General features: G+C 46.2%; 1 pseudogene; it reads right to left on the minus strand.

Moving 5' to 3' along the window:
• The window catches only part of LOC110336943, a 27,686-nt pseudogene that overhangs the window by 11,600 nt on the left and 1,318 nt on the right, over positions 1 to 14,768 (minus strand).

A 14,768-nucleotide genomic window follows, 5' to 3' on the forward strand; every position in this document is an offset into this window, starting at 1 on the left:
TCAGGGCTCAGGGCTCAGGGCTCAGGGCTCAGGGCTCAGGGCTCAGGGCTCAGAGTTCAGCTAGGCTTCCACCCATTCCTGTGTCCTCACACTTTTTAGTTCCAGCTCTGAAAACGCACAAAATGATCTTGCTACCACGCTCCTTCCAGGAATAATGCCCTGAGACCTTTTCTGATCACCCATGGAAAAAATTGTAGAATATGTAGATGAAGTAGGTCTGGAGGACTCTCACCATCTTGACGAATGTGAGTGTGTCTCATGTCACTGACTGGTAGGACAGGGGAGGCAGGAAAGCTGTGGAGAAGCTTGGGTCAGGGTTGAGGGGCTGACACCCATACACAACGGGCAGTGTGCACACAGACCAGTTAGCCTGTGTATGCAAAGTAAAACTTACCTATGTCTTTCTGATTTGGGATAGATTCCTCAAGGTTGGGCAACTGTGAGGAGGGGCACTTGCAACACTGTGGTGGGTCACTGTTCTGTGTAATGTTTTGTCAACCTGACATAAGCTTGGGTCACCTGGGAAGAGGAAACTTCCATTGCCAAAATGCCACTAGATGTTCTGTAGGTAAGCCTGAGTGTTCTCTTGGTTAATAATTGAGAAATAATTGAGTGAGGGCCCCGACCACTATGGATGGTGCCATACTTGGATGTGTGGTCCTCAGAGCTATAAGAAAGGTAGTTGGATGTGAGGCTGGAAACTAATCAAGTCAGTGGAACTCCTCCATGGCCTCTGTCTCTGTTCCTGCCCATAGGTTCCTGTCATGGGCTTCTGCCCTGACTTCCCTTTAGGACAGCCTTTTATTTCCAAGCTGGTTTTGGTTATGGTGTTTTCTCACAATAGAAGCACAAAGTAGAGCAGTTATCTTCAACAGTCCATTGTGAGGAAGAGCTAGGAAGCACTGGACATATCTGTCCTGTAGGGTGATGACAACCTCATCAACAGCCTGTGAAGCAGAAGACCCAAGTCCCTGTCTTGCGGAATCACAGCCTGTTTATACAGAAGAAACAGGGGCCAGCAATAAACCAAATAAAATCAGTCACCTTGTCTTTTGGACAAGGATTTTGGGAGATTCTGAGTCAGCTGGTTTGATGGTAGATTGGATCATCAGCTTGGTTAGATTTGGAATGAACTAGGGGGCATACCTGCACAGGTCTGCGAAGGCTTTTCCAGACCCTCTTTGGGGTGAGCAGCACCTTCTAGAAGATATAAAGAGGTTCAAGGACAAAGCAGTTCTGCCTTCACCTCTTGTTGATGAATTAGTCTGTCCTGTTCCTAGTGCCACCGTCACCAAGACCACAACTTCTCTGTGTCCCAACATAAACTAATGACCAGGAGCTTTCCAAAATCTTCCAAGCCTTCAGCAGATTCCAAGTGTGAAGTGTGTGTGTGTGTGTGTGTGTGTGTGTGTACACCGATATATATTCATTCTGTTGGTTCTTTTCCTTTTGAGAATACACTGGGTAAGGGCTCTATTACGAGCAGAAAGTAGGGTTGCTCTGGCTGCTGGTTGAAGGATAGCTATTGCTTCCCTGGTTCAGAATGTCTGTAAGCCTGTAATAGGCCCCCACACCTTAGTAGGTCCCCAGATATTAGCCCAACAGACGCCATGATGGAAATACTATCAGTCCTTGGAGCTCAACGGGTAGACAGCACCACCTGCCAAAATGAGAACAAAGACGTCATCTCTAGGAGGAATGACTGTGGCCACCTCTACATAAACGCCTGTGAGGTGGGGGGAGGCGCAGTTGCAAAGGCATCTCCTACAGTAGGACCTAACTGAAGACTGCCTTAGAGATCAAGGATTGCTGGTGCAAACAATGCCAACCAATCGGGAATTGCTGTTTAGAAGCGATGCTTTCTTGGGACCAATGGGACACGTGGTGGAGGGTATTCAAGGCCCTTGCAGCAGAGTTCAGGTGAGCTTGCTGCAGAGGGTCACCTCAGCTCCAAACTTCGAGGGCAGGTAGGGTAGGTGGTGAGTAGTCCAGAGCACAGGCAGCCCTCATCCATCAAAGTCCATAGTTCAGGGAAAGTCTCTAAATGTACTTTCTGGCTTCTGTAGTTCTGCTTTTGGCTAACTGCTTGTTTTGTTTTGTTTTGTTTTGTGTGTGTGTGTGTGTGTGGTTTTTTTTTTGTTTGTTTGTTTTTTGTTTTTTGTTTTTTGTTTTTTTTTTCTAACTGGGGTGTGTTAACCCAGGTTGTAGTTTCTGTGTTTAAAAACCCACCCCGAGAAAGGTTCAGGACTGCATTTACGTTCCAAACATCGGCTACAGTCACCAGCCAGCTATTAAAGACTCTCTGTTGGCTTGAACCCATGTCTGAGTGCTCGGCTCTGGTGGGTGCGTCACAACAAAGTGACAAACACACCTCTAATACTACACAGAGATGGGGACCTGATGCACCTGTCTGTCTCTGTTGCTGATAGCAGCAGGGCAGGGGACGTGACTTCCTGTGGCTGAAGCCCAGGTCTGTGCCTGTTGCTATTAGCAACTTGAGCTAAGCCTCTTCTCTCCAGCCATAGACACACATACCCAGGTCCTGGTTTGTACCACTATAAACAGCCCATGTGCTCCCTTCCCAGGGCAGTGTGTCCTCGTTCCTATTGGCTGTTGAATCCAAAACAGAGAACGAACGGAAAACATTAAGAATCTTACAAAATAAACAGCCAGAAAGAAAAGTGCCCTAGCAAGAGCGTTCTCTGCCGGAAAATGGTCTGCTCTGTGCCTGCCGTTTCTAACTGTGCTCCGAGCTACTGTAGCTGTACACAGTGTCCCTTGGAGACAAATAAGACATCATCACCTGTATTCATACCCGTTTTCTTGTACAAAAAAAAAAAATACAAATTAAACTGAGCAGAAGGTACCATGAACTTCGTAAACCCCCATGGGATCTTGGACAGGAATTTTTGCATTAGTATTTTATTTAATTGCACCTGAAAACCCTTCTCTTGAGCATGGTAATTGTCCTGGAGGAGATTGGTGTCACTAGTAATTGTTACTTTCACCGAGGACTTAATAATATTTTACAAATGTCAAACGAGCATCTTAGATTGAATTGGAAAATTAAATACCTAAGGTTGAAAATATAATTATTCAGAGAGACATCAAGTTGATGTATGCTTTTTTCCCCCCTCAATGTTTAATAAGCAATGAAATGTGTGGGGAGCTGGGACTTGTTCTGTAGTGACAAAGAGAGGTGAAAGCCAGGGGAAAAGAAGGAATCACCCCTGGGGTCTAAGTGGCTGAACTACATTGTGGGAAAGGGTGGCTGGACTAGGGTGAGGGTGTAGGGGCGGGGGGGGGGCAGACTGGGGCTGGGAGGGGTGCTCCCTGGTAAAGTGATGTAAATTCAAGGATCCACTTGATCGGTTCGAGGAACACCTAAGGCATTAGCGAAGGTCACATCTTTGTGTGTGACAGAGGTTTTCACAGGGCTTAACAGAGCCAGGAAGACCTGTCCTGCACCGTCCATGGGCTGGGGTCCAAGAATGAATGGATTGGAAACTGGGAGTGGTCTGGATACAGGCTGGCTCTGTGTCTGCCTCTCATTTCCCTAAAATAGGAGCAGACACAAAGCACCCATTGCACGGACCCCCTGCCACCATAGACTGTCTGCCCTCGAACCAGGAGCCAAATCAAACCCTTTCTCCCTGGACTTGCTTAATCATGGCTGCAAGAAAAGTAACTGAGACATGATGGAGCATGTAACACGGCTACCGTGTAGCATGGAACCCTTCATGCCTGTGATGTATACAAGCAGATTGTATGACCTTAGGATAGATTTAGTACAGTCTTTTAAAAACAAAATTCTTTCAGTGAATTTATTTATTTATCTTGTATGGAGGGGGGACGTGTGACAATCCTGCTGTGCATGTGGAAGAAAGAACACAGCTCTCATGGTTCATTTCTCTCCTTCCACAAGGGGCTCCAGGGACTGAACATGCGAGACCATCAGGATTGGCAGTGAACACCCTTACCCTCTGAGTTGTCTCAAGGCCTGTGCTTGGATTCATCTTTACAGACTTACTTCAGAGTAGATGAAGTCATGTGACTGGCCTAGATCCAATGTCCTTACTGAAGGAGGAACACAGGCAGAACCACACAGTATGCAGCGTGACAGAGCACAGGCATCAATGAGGTGGCTACCAGCCGAGGAGCACCCAACAGCACTGAAGAGTACTGAGGAGCACCAAGGAGCCCTGGAGACCCCGGGCCTCAAAGAAAAGTCTAGAGCCAATGTCTCCTAGCCTTTAGACAACGGTCATTTATAAAACAGGCATTCTAGAGTGGGGTCTGGCAGCAGGAGTGTAAGGTAGGCACTACTACAACTACTACCACTACTATGTCACCATTAGCACCACCCACCACTGAAAGATGTGCTGCAGGCAACAGGGCTCAATCTTTCCGGAACCTTCTGAGAATCTGGTGGCACCTGCCTTAGGGCCATCTCACCCAAGGGTGAAGAATTGGGACAGATCACTTAGGGGATGCTCTTTGGGCCTTGATCTTCTTCTGCTCTGTGTTTCCTTGGAAGAAAGAGACCTCAGACCTAACAATAACGGCTTCATGGCCATGTTCAGGCTGTGTGAGGGTAGGCAGCACACAGGTGGAGGCTGCTACAGAGGCCAACGTGGAGAGAGGAATCTGGGGGGAGTTTGTTAAGTTCGGGGAAATTTTTCACTGAGACCGAGAGTGGTCATGAATGACACGTGAGCTTGTCAGTCTGGAACGTAATTCCCCAGATGACCCATCCAGGGTATTGTGCATTCAGCAGTCACAGATTGCATACCCACAAATCTTGACTCCCAGTACAGCTAATTTCTCAGCCAGAGCCAGCCAGCACGCATTGCCCTTTGGGGTTCGTCATGGCTATATAATGAGTGGCCAGAATCACTACCCAGGGCTGAGCAAGGTGATCCTCTGCTCTCTGGTCTCCACTTTCATAGACACACACAGTAACTCCAGTCATGCAGTGTCAACTCCTTTGTACGTTTTTGGCAATTTGGTGGCTTAAGGTCGAACTTCCCCATAGTGACTGGTGAGCTGTAAGGCTGTGGTGAGCCTCTGTGGAAACGAATGCGTGTCAGATTAACTCGATGTGGGTGCAAAGTACAGTGGGTTCAATGTCAATGAATGAACAATGCCAAATATGGTATCATTCAACAGAAACACACACAAAACAAGTCTACAGGGGGACGATGTCCTTTCTATAACAAATAACTTCAACTGTCTTCTCAGTTAAAAACTCCAAGAATATAGTGTCTGCTTCTATATTTCTTCTGCTTTCTATTCTATTGTTTGTCTAAAGACAGTGACTCATTTTAGCTCATTCTACCCTGGAACTCACTCCAGATCCCAGGCTAGATCCCACAACTGTCCCCCAGCTTCTGCTTCACCAGTACCAACGCTAAGATTACGGGCATGCTGCATCTGTGAGTAGACAGTGACCAATTTCCATTTGCTCAAGTTCCCACACTAATCTGATAAGGGCATTGGGAGTTTCATCTTTAAACACGAGGAAAGACTGATTAAAAAACCACGTTCATTTATTCCCATGGAGACACCCTAGACACCCGTGGATTGGGGTGGGGAGAAATTACATGAAAGGTCATGAGGGAAAACTTCAAGAGAAAGTTGAAAGCTTAAATGGAGGCAAGGCGGCTCCAAGACGCTAGTGAGAGCTTCTCACCACAAGGCTAGATCCAGGGCCAGCACCGCACTCTCTCACACAGTCGACGCTGAATCTCTCACACAGATCCCTTGATGGCAGCTCCACAGACTTTTCTGTGCTGTTGCTGTGACCAAATAATTAGCACATGAACAGAAGGAAGGAAAGGCCTACTTTGGCGTACAGTTTGAGGGTGAGCCCATTACAGTGGGGAAGTTCTGGTGTAAAGAGTAGGATGTGCACAGGGGTGACTGACTGGCCTCACTGTGTTCACAGCTAGGAAGCAGAGAGTGCTCAGCTCTGCTCAGTTCCTTTTATCCATCCTGGGACCCCAGATCCTAGCACGGTGTGATGCACATCCAGAGGTTTTCTGTTCTCAGTTAAACCTCTCTAGAAGTGCCCTCAACAGACACACCTAGAGGTGTGTTGCCATGCTGACTCTAAAGACTAGTACCCAGCTGTTACGTCTGGGTAGAGAAATCCAGGGCAGAAGCTTTCTCTCTCCTGCCATCTCCCAACGTGAGAACAGCAGAGCGTTGTTGTTGCAAAGCTTCCTTGCTGACCTAACTGGGGGAATGTTCACGCTGCAAGAAGGTCTCCAGACACAGAACCTTGGGGTATTTGAGATTCACTCGCAGAAGACTCAGTTCTTGTTTGGGGGCCATTATCATCCGGAATGACGTTTCCATAGTTGTCTGTCCAAACACACCTAAGGATGGGATGCCATATCGGGTGGGTTACCATGTTCAGAAATAAATGTGGGCTGAAAGCAAGCCGAAGCCAGGAGAAGAATGTGGCCTTTGTCGAGTGTTTCTCTCAGTGAATGGAAACCCAGGCTCCATTCTGTGAGAAGGGGCTGGATATGAGTTCCTTCCTCTGCATTGAATAGTGGACATCTGACTCTACCCTTCCCTCCCTGCCCGGACCCTGTGCCCTGGCAACAAGATACTCTTGAGATAAAAGGCTGGCTGGCTGGAGTTCATTCTGGTGATGCTGAAAGTTGCAGGTCATCACCAAGGACTTCAAGGTGGGTGTGCAAGCCATGAGCATTCGTTAGCATTTTGTGAGACAGAGAGAAAGGAGTAGAGACAGACATTACTCATGAGCAGCCAGGGGTGGGGGTGACCACTGGGGCATTAAGAGGGGGAGTAATATGAGGGGGAGGAGGATACCCTTACACGGAGCTGAGTCTGTAACTGTCCAGTCTCCGTCTTAGCATCACTGAGTTCTGAAGGACCAGGTGAGCCTGTGCTGTGTCAGCACAATGCCCACTTACCTTCCTCTCTTCCCCACTCCTTTCTCTTACTTACTTCAGTCACACACACACACACACACACACACACACACACGGATGTCCTGATACAAATATAAAGGCCACTCAGCAGACAGCCTGGGAGCCCCTAGACAGGGCCCAGGATCCAGAAAACAGTTGAAACATGATCTCCGAAAAATCTTTGTGACCTTTGAAAAAACAGAGAGGGAAAAGATTAGAGAAGGTGAAGGAGGGGAGTCACGTGGATTTCCCAGAGCCACAAAGGGAAGGAAGGGAGTGCTGGCACAAATCACAGGCAGCAATGGCATTTCTCTCCTGGAAAATTCACCACATCTACATTTCATCAGATGGTCTGAGGCATGATTACCTGGTACCTGTCAGCCACGGCAGGTCTTTTCCCCAGGGTCTAGACATCTTAAAGAGGAGACAAAACTTAGAAATTTTAGATTCATTTAGTTTACTTTCTATGTGTAAATATTTTACACACACACATACACACACATGCACACACACATATATGAAGAGCACACATGTGCAGTGTACTCAGAGGCCAGAAGAAGGCATTGGATCTCCTGAACTGTAGCAATAGCCATTGTTAGCCACTGTCTGTGTGTGTGTGGGGGGGGGGGGGGAAGGTTCTGGGAACTGAACCCAGATCATTCCCTACCAGAGCAGTCCATACTCTTAACCCATAAGTCACCTCCTTAGCCTAGCAATACTTTCAATAAAATACTTCAGCAGGCATCTTCTCTAACCAATGTACATTTAATTCAATTTAGTTTTTAATCTCATTTAAATATTTTATTAGCAATAATTACAAGAATGGTTTCATTCTTTTTCATAATGCATATAATATATTCAATCTCATTCTTCTGTTGCCCTCTCCCACCCCACCCCCAGATTAATTTCTTTCCACCTCCCAATTATACCCTGATATAAATACTTGCCATCTTTTGACCCTCTGCCTTGCATAGGGGTATAAAGATGAAGGGAGTAACCCTCATGCATAGCAAATGAAGCTGGCTATGGTATAGAACCACATGACAGAATGGGTCATATGATCAGGTCACTGACTCATGAGTTATAATAGTCATCAGTAGGAGGTGAAGTATGCAAGTCTTAGCTTGGGCTATTCAGAGTATCGTTATCAATAACTTGATGCAAAGATAAAAGACATGTCATCATATTTACAAGTCCCAAAGGCATGGAAGAAAGCAACACAGCAGATGGCAGCCAGAGGCAGAACATCCCTAATGTGCTGCAGCACTGTGGGACCCAGGCAGCAAGCTGCAGTCCAGCTACAAGTGCAGGATCCCATGCAGGGAGAGAGGCCAGCATGGCAACAGTAAGAAGGCGTGGTCTGCAGAAAGGAGCCATGAAAGCAGCTTCTCTTTGTGGGTGGCCACAGCTGCTCAGGTCTCACCTGGGCAGGGATGGGGCTGGAAGCCGCCCCTGGTCTTCCAGTTGGGCAAGCTGAAGTCACACACAGGACTTTATATCCTGAAGAGTGTTGAAAGGTGGGAGGTGGTTTGGTGGGATGAGACAAGAACAGAGAAGGGACGGATGGATGGTGTTGTGACCGGTAGGGGACAGACGGGATTGTGACGGGAAGTAAGGCTCAGAGCAGTTATCTGACCACAAGGCTAAGTTAGACCACACCACAGCCAGCTTAAGACAACTTGAAGAAAGAAGAACTTATTCACACACAGCGGCTGCTTTATGGCCACTTGCTTCCTTGCTATGGACTTGGGGTGAGGCAGAGCCTTTTAAGACAGAGGAAGCTGTGACAAATGAGGCACCGTACTCACTGGGTCCAGGATATGGAAAGAGAACATCTTCCACTTGGCTTCTATCTGGGCCCCAGTCTGTTGAGAGGTGCACTGCACATTCAAAGAGGGACTTCCCACTTCAATTTCCATCAATACCTAGGGGTGTGCTCACCTATCTACTGTCTATGTCTCATCCCATGTGACAGTCAGAATGAGTTGTCATGCTACAGAAATCACACATTAGACTGGCCCACCTTCAGTGTGCTCAGAACTTCAGAGGGCAAAAATCAACAGACACAAGGCCTGTTTGTCAGTAAGGTGTTGAATATCACACATGTTGTCGATAGAATGTAGTCCTCCTTAAAATGAAAACAGGGCAGCTTCCGTGCCTCCTCAGACTGCAGAAAACAACACTCAAGGAATAATTCACTCGACTCCATATGGCTGAATGGGGCAGAGGGAAACAGGCAGAGCCCTGGAACTCACTGGTCAAATCAGAGAGTTGTAGGCCAGTGAGAGACCCCGTCTCAAAAAAAGGTAGGTGGCATCTTCAGATTGATGCTGATATCCAAGGTGGTCCTCTGGTCTCCAAATAAGCATGCACACACATACCCACACATGCAATGCACACACTTGTGCACATGCATACAACACACACATACACAAATGTAACCCTATTGCAGCTCCATACACACACACACACACACACACACACACACACACAACTACAAATGCCATAAACAACACCCTTTTAAATCATAAAGAATATTGATGCTGTAGAAAACTTCACCCACTTGGTAAAGATGGAAGAAAACTTAGAGTGTAAGGCACTTCTTCGTCCTATGGAGCATTAACACATGTGACTTAAAGAGCCGCAGTATCTGCTCAGACATTCAGCCATACATGGGAATGCTAGTCGGCAACACAAAAGAATGAACTAGCATTGTCCACTAAAATATGAATGAATATTGATACAATCATGTGGAGGGAGACAGAGCCAAGAACATAGAGCACATTTTCCTTGCCCACTTACACACCATTCCAGGACACACTGCATCCTTGTCACAGCAGCATCAAGCTGAGCATTGCTGTCCTGGAGAAGAGCTGTGAAGAGGCAGAGAGAAGGGGATAGTGAAGAGACAGGACGGAGCTTTCAGGGTGAAGGAGCAGACATAGCCCTCGCTAGTGCTGGATTTGGGGGTGTGTCTAGATGACACACCTCTCAAGTGTGCGTCTGAAGTATGTGCAGTTTATGTACTCAGCTTGACTTCAGTAACGCAGTGAAAACTTAAATCTGTTTTTTTGGTTTTTTTTTTCTTTTCTTCTCAAAGAATAGATTCTTAGAGATTTGGATTTTCATTGGATTTTCATATGTTGACTGCTTGAATATTTCCCCAAACCCATGAAATATTTTACCACATTGGTTTTATAGCCGCATACCCCCAAATCAGAGCTGTCCACATTAATCGGGGGCAGGTTTTCACATGTCAGTTCACACCCCCAAATCTAAAGCCCTCATCCAAGATGTCTTCCATGGCCTGATTTTTTTCAGAACAAAATCAAGTCCTTAATATTTCACACCAGCACCTAGTGAATCGCTCAACTGTTGTTGTCTTCTTTTGCTGTCAAGGAGACAGAATTTAGCATTGGTCAACACATTTCCAGTGTTTTAGGCATCTCTCCCAGGGCTGAAGTGTTTTCTAATTTTACTCATGTAACCCAGCTCATTTATTTCCCTTTCTCCTCAAACAGATCCTTCAGTAATCAAAGAGCATCACTGCTAAGTGTATCCAGTCCTGATCCACACCCCACTGCCATCCAGCAGGGGAGGAAAAACGAGACAGTACTGCCAGCCACCTGTTCCCCCAGAGCCAGCATGTGCTTCCAGACCTGCTTTCCAGCAGAAGGCACTGTGGGTGGGAGGAATGGCGAGCCACAGACTGCTGAATGCAGAGGGCATAGGTCTACACAGACTGCAATGGGCTTAGAGCCGGCGTGCATGGGGTAGAGAAGCAGCAAACCCTTAGGGAGAAAGCACATACCCTAGGCCTCTAACACACTCCCTTTGGCAAGAGGATTTCTTCCACTCCCTGCGCAGGTGCTGAGCACAGCCCCAGCCTGTCTGTTTCCTCTCCCACAGAGGGCAGCAGGTGTGTCTACAGAGAGCACTGGCTGTAAACTCATTCCCCTTCTGCAGTATAGCCAGCAAGCATTAGGAGCAATAGTAGAGCCATGAAGTTATCTGAATCACTCTTGAACGTTCGGGAAGATGTCTAATTGATTAAGTGATTTCCAAATGTTAATTGACATATCAATGAAGCAAATTAGACTTGAGTCAAATATCTTTAGCTGTGAAAATTCGTCTTTTAGAAATACTGTCTGCATAATGCCCTGGCCTTTGGCCCCACGCTCTGAATTCCATAATCAGAAAACAGTTGAGAGTTCATATAAATGTGTGACTATTGTAGCTTAGGAATTTAGCAATATCTTCGGGCCCAAAGTAAATAAAAACCTTAATAGAGTTTTTATCAATGAAACATTAAACAGATCCCATTGTTAGTGATTTAAAAAAAAAACAGTTACAGATTATCCCTTTTTATAAAATATGCAAACATCCAAAACAACACAATGTGTGCTAAGAAATTTAATGATATGGAAACAAATGTAGCCTAGAATGTTAAGAATACAAAAGAAACTGAAGAGTGCAACATTGTTGTGACTCAAAAAGGAAATCAGATGGTGGGAGGCAGCTCATGGCTAACAGTAGCCACTGTCTCCACTACTGTAGACCCAGTGGAGTAACGGAAAGCTACCAAATGGACCCCTCTGTGGTATCCCCCAGAGACTCATGTGTTTAAACGTTTAGCCCACAGTGAGGGCCACTTTTACTTGGTGTGGCCTTGTAGAGGATGTATGTCATTGTGGAGGTGAACTCTGAGGTCTCAAATATTCCAAGTTGGTCTGTTGTAGCATACAGTCTCCTGCTGCCTGCAGATCAAGATGTAGAAGTCTCAGCTCCTCCAGCACCGTGTCTGCCTGCACATCACCAAGGTTTTCTGTGGTGATGATAACGAATGAAACCTCTGAATCTGTAAGCCAGCTCCAAGTAAACGTTTTCCTTTGTAAGAGTTGCCTTGGTCACGATGTCTCTGCACAGCAGTAGAACCCTAAGACACCCTCATGGAGGGAGGCCAGAGTCCTTCCTTCTGCATGCTCTTGTGCAGGTTTTGCAATAGCTGTATAACACACTTGTTCACTGTGACAATATACCACACAGAAGTATCTTAAGGGAAGAAAGGTTTGGGTTTGCTCCTTATAAGGAGATACATTTTGGACCAGAAAGCCCAACCAACTCAGAAGCCAAGGCAGCCCAACTCCCTGGTCTGTCCCTACAGCTTGACATTCGGCTGCAAACCTGTGTATAACCTGTGTATAACCTGTGTATAACCTGTATAACCCCCTCCCCCACAACTTCTCTAAGTAGCATCCCCATCTGGGAATCAAATGTTAGAAAACATGAGCCTATGGACGTCATTTTACATCCAAGCCATCACATATTATCAACTAAAACAAAGTTATCTGTGAGACATAGGAAAGGGGCCCTCTGTTTTTGTTTGTTTGTTTGTTTGTTTCAAAATTAAACAAACAAGCAACCAACCAACCAAACAAACAAACAAACAAAAGCAGAATGAATTTTGCAGTCCACAAAGGAAAGGAAGAGACGCAGTAATCAAGCAGGGGGCAAGCATGGTGCATCCTATGCGTTGGCCACAAATTTAGTTAAAAAGGAGGCATTCGAATGATTACCAAGTGTTTGCTGATGGGCAAACTGAAAGACTCTGACACTGCTATCATTTGCCTGGGCAAACAGCCCTGCTGCAGAGGCATCCACAGGACCTCATGGGAAACAGAGGCTTCTGGGAAGAGTCTGGCTTTGAAAAAGATGCATTAATACAAGTGTGGGGGAGGGGGGAGGTGAAAGAGAGAGGCTACAAATGTCACCATTCACATGCTGTCTTCAAATTTTGTAATTCAGCATATCTGGGGATGTTCTGAAGATAAATCGACATGGGGGTGGACCATTGGTTAGTGTGAATGAGTTGAAACTGTGATGACCAGTTATGGAAGAAAACGGTATGTAGATATCTGGTGTTGCTTCCAACCCTCCTCATGTGTCTTGAATTCACCCATGATGCGCCACCTGAGACAAGATCACAGTGCCTTAGCGAGGTTGCTGGGGTCCTACTCCTACAAAGGCTGCTCCTGTCCCCTAAAACATTACCCCTGAAAGTAATGATTGGGTGCATGAAATTCTTTAAAAGTCCTTTTCTCAGTTCTCACGGCATTCTCCCCTTCTACCTGTTTCCCTTTGTCACATGTTCCCAGCTCCCATCCTGGCAAACTCCCTGCCCCCAATTCCTTTTGTCACATGGGCCTGATAACAGTAGGGCTGGACCATCCGATTGAAGCCCTATCTTTTCTGCATTTCTGACTCACCATGGAAAGTCTCACTTGCCAACGATTACATGGCTTTGGGTAAAATATTTGGTTCTATTTACTCGTGATCAACTCCAAAAATTTACATGAAAATTGTTTTGGCGTTTTCTGAATAAACAACCATAATGATTAAGGAGATTAACTTGTTGCTGCTCAAACCTGAGTCATTACAAAGAGGTAAAAAGCCGCTGGTGCCTCCTGTCCCTTCAGTTGCTGCTCCAGGTTGAAAACAAGCAGGTGGGCTAAAGCTGTGTTTTCAGACACCCTGCCAGATGACAGAGGTTGCAGCACTCCTGTCCTGGGTCCTGTGGAAGTGCCCGCAGCGTGGCTGTTTGCACAGGCAAATGAATTTGCAAAATCAGTAGCAGTCTTTCGGTCTCTGCTGCCTTAGCTACAAATATCAACAGAGTCAGCAAACAAACAACTCTCTGAGGAGCCTTCCAGCAAGTTCTGTTCACATCTTTGGATCCCTTTGGGGAGAATTATACAAGCATTGTTTACTCATCCATCCGTTAACTAAATCAATAAATATGTATTGAGCACCAACTGTGAGCAAGACGCTGTGCTGAATGCTTGAAAACACACAATAGTGTGTAAAATACAGTTCTACTGTCTTGGGGGTATGCTATGGAGCAATAAATTGAACATGACAGAGTTCACAGTATACTAGGAAAGGTAAATCTCACCTTAAGGAAATCCTCCTGACCTTCCACAGAGAGCACAGGGCAGGGAGGACAAGCTCCACCCTCGCAGGAGACTTCAACTTGCCTGACACTGTAGTTTCTGGGTCTGGAGCAAGCAGCAGGAAAAACTAGGGTGAGCTCCTGGGTGGTCGTCTGTCCCTAAGCAGTGAATACTCTCCAACAGGCACAATAAGCATAAAAGTTTAAGAGTCACGGTCTGATTGTTGTGAAACTCTCATTTCCTTTCAGAATTAAGAGCAGAGCTGTTCCTATGCCTCTGCCCTCAGGGAAATTCTGGTCCCTGCTGGCTTCTCCAGGTTCATGGCCCACAGGTCTTTCCCTGGTTTATTCAGATGAAGTCAGGATCTTTGCACCTTTGATGTGTAGCCTACTCTTCCTCACAATTCTTCTCAACACTGCTCTTCCTCACCTGGGATGCTCCGTCAGTGACTTCATCAAACTTCCAACACTGCCATCTCAAAGTCACTACTCAGGGAAAGCTCCCCACGGCACCAGACTGAACCCCATTACATTTTCTTAACTCCTCCAACATTCTTGGGGTGGAAGCTCCTATTTTAGTTAGACATAGATATGCATAAATGAATTCTTGAGATGCTGGAAGCTTAAACAAGGCTCTACAGTGTTGCTGAAGGAGTACAGAGCTGAGCAGAGCCAACTGGAACTTTAAAGGATCCAGGCTCCTTCTAGAATCTCAATTTAATCAAACATGACTTCCAATGAGCTGTTCACAGATCACAATGACCAACACAGCTCCGGCAGTCTAAATTAATTCCAAGAGACACTGTAAATACAGAGAGAGAGAGAGAGAGAGAGAGAGAGAGAGAGAGAGAGAGAGAGAGAGAGAAGAAGAAGAA

Source organism: Mus pahari, chromosome 19, assembly GCF_900095145.1.
Source record: "Mus pahari chromosome 19, PAHARI_EIJ_v1.1, whole genome shotgun sequence".
In the NCBI taxonomy this organism is placed as follows: Eukaryota; Metazoa; Chordata; class Mammalia; order Rodentia; family Muridae; genus Mus; species Mus pahari.